We start from the raw sequence: 6,000 nt of genomic DNA, 5'->3' as shown, positions 1-6,000 counted from the left end.
AGAAAAAGGTTTCCAAACAGTCGATGCTAGAATTTGCAATGGCATATCTGACTCTTTAAGCTTTCCTGTGGGAGTCAATTTTACTTTATTTGACAGCAGCGGCATTTGCTGCCAGAAGAATAAAGACAAAAGTTGTTTAAAAAAGCACATGTGTCACCCTGCACTATCAAACAATCTGCTCCACGTTGCAAGAGATTTAAGATGAAATGAAGAGGAGAATTCCCAGGACCAAGGAGAAAAAGTGTTTCTAACACCGAAGGAGGAAGGAGGTCCATCTAGCAATAAAAGGATTAAAAATGGACAGCAAGCAGTCCACTAAGGCTTCTGGAAAGGACAAGGAGCAAAACCAAAAAATGATGAAAGTTTAGGAGAAAGCATTATACATTGCCTTTCCAGTCCAGTTTTCCTGTTCTGTATCATCGCCGGATATTTCTCGAATAGCATGAAAATAAATACAAAATATACTGGTGTTTGGGCCTGTTGCATGCAAGACATCATAAAAATAAAAAGCAAAAAGCAGTCTCTGACCTTCCGCTTTAAGGAGGGCTGTGTGGAAATAGAGGCGCAGTGATTTCTTTGGGATGCCCGAGGGAGGTCAGAGAGAAAAGTGAGGGACTTGGATATCCTGGTCTGGCTAGTCCCAGGCAAAGCCATCTATACTGTGAGCACTGTTTACTTTAACAACTAGGGCTGAATGTTGCAAATATTTGTAGCTGAATTCTCTCAACATTTTGAAGACTATGTACCTTGAATGTTGTGCTTTTCTGGGAAAATTAGTGGAAAGAGTTCTTCCTGGCATGCAGAAATGCTAGGAAATTCTAACATCATGCATGAAATTTCAAATCTGCCTTTAGGAAAAGCCAGCTTCCTTCGTAAATTGGCTCCTTCTCACTGGCAAAGGTGAGTAGGGTCATGCAAAAAAGCAAACACAAGCCTAATTTTAACTTTGTGAGGAAATTTTAAACCCCATAAATTTCAATACATTTTGCCTTTTATTGTGAAGTCCTGGCATATTTCTAATGGCAAGTTTCTTAAACAAAGCTCAGCCCGGCTAGCTTATACTCTCTGTTTATGATATGTGTGAATGGACGGGTATCCAAATTTACAGCTGACAGACCCATTAGAATGTCAGCCAGTCTGGAAGTCAGCAGATTTTTGGGGTCAGCCCCATTTTCCCCTCCTTGTGGTCCACGGAAATCCATAGTTTATAGAACTTAAGATAATAGAGGGGCCATGGTGTTTTCACCCAGAGCTAATTGTATTTCAAACCATCAGGCATATACTTTTTACTCTGGTACATACCCATAAAAACCATCTCACTTTCATGCTTACTGATGAGGGAGAATAAACTGAAGGCTGATAGCTTTATTCCTACACAATAGCTCTGCTAATAAGCCTCATTTCTTGTCTTGCTATTCCTGTCTGGCACCTCAAATGAACAGAAACTGCCAGTAACATCAGAAGGTACAGTATTTTTAATAAAAAGATACATTAAACTAATTTTCACCTGTAATCAGAAGCCTTTCCATGCAGATTTAAAGAAGTTAAAAGTTATTGTGTGTATGGTACAGATTGGCTAGAACAAAACATTCTGCTTTTCAGTGCAGATTATTCTTGTGACTGTATTAGCAAATTAACAAATGAAGGGAAAATGAAAAATAAAAACAAACCCAAAACATGAAAAACACACTTCACGCTCATTAAAAAGTACCCATTCAATCATAATGTACCAACAGTGAAAATTAGTTATAATATTTCAGGTGTGGAAACTAGTACATTTGCAGTAATTCATTGGTTCTTGCTGTCACTGCAGTGCTTTTTAGATCGGCAAGGCTCTGCGGGATAGCTCATGTCACAAATGTGTCCCTCATCATAAGAAAAGTCATAAAACACACAAAAAAGTCTCTATTTCCTGTTTCAAAACTATAGCTACTTGTTTGACAGCAAGATAAGTTTGACCAGAAAGTCCATCCTAAAAATCCCCAGGGTGAAATTTAACCTTATACAGCTGATTAACTGTTTAATAAACATGCTGGTAAAGAGGCCAAACCATTGTCTACACTCTTCTGGCCAAGGACAAGGATAACGTTAGCTTTTAAAAGGCACACTTTGTTTGCTGAAGCGTGCATCATGCTGCCAAAAGGGATCCTCTTCTTGCAGCAGCTATCACAGGAAGGTTTATGACTCCCACCTCTGCTGGCATGAAAACCCGGTAACAAAAGATAAGTTCACATTCAAACAGTGCTCTTTCTTTCAAACAGCTACTAAGTGACTTATTTGCAGAAATACAGGTGTGTATTCCTTCCTCCTCTCCTCTCCTTCCGCCTCGGCCCCATGCTGAATTCAACTCCAGCATAAGGATGACCCAACACCAAAACCTTCAGTGGGGGGGGTCCCCTGCACGGATGGCAGTTAGAGGATAAAATGCATCATACCGGCCCCAGAGGGCACTTCTCTGCCCCAGTCTCCAGCCTCACTTCCTATGCAGTGTGGGGGGATGCTCACACTCATTTACAAATACTTACAAGCTGCTTTCTTCACCGAATGGGGCTACTGAGCAAAGGACTGGCAAAGTCTGCCCACAGATAACACTCCTGAGCTACCCACGGGTGCGGGGCTCCACATGGCACAAGCCTGCATTTCACCATCCACCTCCGCTGCAATTGCAGCACAGTGATGACGATGACCAAAAAATGCAGCCCACTTTCCAAGTGCAGCATAGCAGAGAGTGGTTTTGGCTTAGTTGCTCTAAACAAGGCACTGATTAGCTAGTAATCAGCAGGAGATTAGCAAAGACAACAGGGTCACTTGGAGTTCAGCGTGTGCATTGTTTTCGGGGAGGCACTGAAATGCTCGTGCTCAGCGTGAGCACACATGCTGATATGATTGTCCACCACAAACAGCCATTCAACCAACTTGGTTTGGGATATCAACTTGCATCCCATCAGATTTGAATCATACATATTGCAAAATAAGAATCATGATACTGACTGGCTTTATAAAGCATTGTAAGATGTAGGTTGTTAATGGTTTTGATTAAATAGCTCCAGTATGTAACACATCATCAGGAACACTGTGATACAATGAAGAACCTTTTTTTTTTTTTTTTTTTTCTTCCAAGTTTATTATAAACAAGCTGTACCACATTGCTCCACAGTCTGGCCACGATCACTTAGTATCAGATTGGGGGTACCAAAACCCACTGATAGCAGGTTTGCATAGAGGACAACTACAGAGCAGTCCTTTCTGCGTACAGGCACACCAAGAGTCGCACACAAACCCATCACTGATGTCAAGACAGAAGGTCTTCATTAGTTGCCAGCTGACACCCCTGCCAGCTGAAGTGCAGGTCTCCTGCTCCTCCAAATCAAAGCTTGTACTGATGTTGGTGCATCAAAGCTACCTCCTGTGAAACCTGTGAGTTCTAGTTTAGCACCTTTATTCTGTGTGCCACAGATATCAGGGGGAATTATGAAAAAGTGTCATTTTCATCCTCAACAGGAGAGTGAGGGCAGGTGCTCCCCAGCGATGGCATTTTGGCTAGCTGGAAGAAAACAGATTTATATGCTGACGCTTCTTTGTGTCCACAATGGTGGACATCTATTCCTGCCAAAGGAGGATTGCCTTAACTGTATGAAAATGCTATTCATTTTGTGAGTCTCTATCTTCTCAGCTGAAGGAGCTCCACGCAAGGATCGTAACCTTGACACTCAAAATCCAGCAGCCGCAATACATCTACGGAAAAGATCTTTTCTCCACTCACTGCCTCCTCCTCCTCCCAGTTTGTTTCCCATTCAATGTCAAGACAGAAACAGAAACATCTTGTAACTAGCACCAGCCTCCTGAGTGGTTACACCGCCTTCGCCAGCATGCTCGTTCCCTTTTGCCTTCAAACACGGAACTCACCATCCATTCTGGCACGAGGTCCCATTGCCTTCCCTGCAGCAGGGCTCTGTGCATCGTTAGGGCTGAATAATGGCCAGGGTGCATGCGTGTGTGTGCACACACGCGACATAAACACATAAATATCTGTCCATATATATATAAATAAGATGACTAATAGTGCCAGAAACTTGACCCTTAAGACTCCAGCTAAGGATGTCAATACGTCGCTGTACAACAGGCCTCTTAAGAGGCTTGCATTTCCTTATAATATTAATTTGAGTGCCACTGGACTTCAATTCCTGCTTCGAACTTTGTTATTGTTGACATTAACAAGGATTGTAATGTAAACTTTTAAAACTCACATTTTTGTCAGGTTAAAAAACAACCAGAAAAAAATTCCCTGCGAATCCGACCTCCTTTTTCTTGCAGTGCCTTTCAGTGGTGTTGTAAGAAAGCAGCTATTCAGTTATTACAAGCAGAGATGGCTTTGCTAGAGCACAATATTTGAAATAAATAAGTACAGCAGAATATGTGTATGTCCCAAAGTTAAGCTAAGCCTAGAAATTGGATGCACTGAATTCAACTAGAGTTAAATCAGACTGGAACAAATATGGGCAAATCCTCCAGCCAAGAGACAAAATATTTTTTTTTGTTCCCAGTCTCTAGGACACTAAAAATATCTTGGCATGGCAACACTATATAATACTTGAAGCCTGATACGATACAAAACAAAGTCTGAAGACGCTGTCCTCGAGCCATTCCTTGCATCAGCTCTGAATTTGATCCCCAATACCTGACAAGCATGTGTTTCATTGGAGAGTGACCCCAGCCATGCTGGGACCAGCAGCTGCTGGTGCAGGAGATGGCTTCATCCCCCAGAAGAGTCCCAGCCCAGTGTTACCAGAGGTTACTATGTGATAGAAATGGTGCATTTGAGACACTTCTGGTCCCATCCTCTTCCCCTACGCCTTTTCCTCCTTTAGGCACCGAGAGGGGCAGAAAGCTAAGGGGTGTCCCTTGTGTGCCTGTGATGGAGCAGGGAGGCAGGGCTGCTCTGCGCAGGAAGAGTTCCGGCTTGGCCATATCCAGGCTGCTGTAACTGAAGGCATGTGAAGAAACATCACCTCAGATGACACAGCAGATACGAGGCACATGGAGATTTGCAGGAAATAAAGAAAACGGAGAGGAGAAATATTTGATTTTTTTTTTCCCTGCCAAAATCACACACATCCCCAATGTCAGCACCACACCAGTGCCTGCTCTCAAAATAACGCCTATAGCGCCGAGGGAGAACATTACTGTAATTATTACAGAGAGATTAAAGAATCGCTAGGAAAAAAAGCAAGACTGAATAGCAGGGCTTCTCATCATAACTTCACAGAAAACTGAGTTATTAAAGTGCCTCTATTAGCAGAGACAGTGCTCCAGAAGTAGCAAAAATCATCAGGAGAAAGCAGAGCAGGAGAAGGCACAGGAAGCAGGCTGTTGCTGCTTTGTGAAACCCACTTGATTTTCTCTTCAAATGGAATCGGTTAAGTAACCAAACTTCTGATTTTCTTCCAAAGAACTCCACCCTTGCCTACCGTATGTGGAATGAGCACATGGCTGATCAACATGGCAAGTTCAGTACGAATCACCTTGTGCCCATGGAGAGCGTCAATCAAGCTGAGATGGAAAGATACTACAAACCCTTACTGCCCGCGTGGGATGTCTACGCTGTTAATGGCAAAACATCTGCATCTCATTGTCCATAAAATGGGTACACATTCCGAGGACACCCGGGAAGGAAAGGAACTCATAAACCAGGATTAAAAAACAGGAGAAACTATTTAATGGCAGTCTTTCAGGTTGGGGAGTGTCTGGGCTGTGAGCTTTTGCTTCAGTCCCGTACTTTTTAAGATCACGTAGAGCAGAGAGAGGGATATAGTGTGCATGAGAGAAGCACTTACTGGTCTCACCTCACCTCTCTGCCCAACACGTTCAACCCTCACTTTGCTGTGGATTTCCAAACAGATTATCCTAATCTTTACAACAGAGTTGGTAGGAAACTTTTCATCTATATGGACCATGGAGCCCTCCATAACTGTCAGGTGAGATAAAACTGTCCTTGACATT

The sequence above is a fragment of the Falco peregrinus genome, chromosome 14 (assembly GCF_023634155.1).
Source record: "Falco peregrinus isolate bFalPer1 chromosome 14, bFalPer1.pri, whole genome shotgun sequence".
In the NCBI taxonomy this organism is placed as follows: domain Eukaryota; kingdom Metazoa; phylum Chordata; class Aves; order Falconiformes; family Falconidae; genus Falco; species Falco peregrinus.
Note: the sequence above shows the minus strand (reverse complement) of the source record.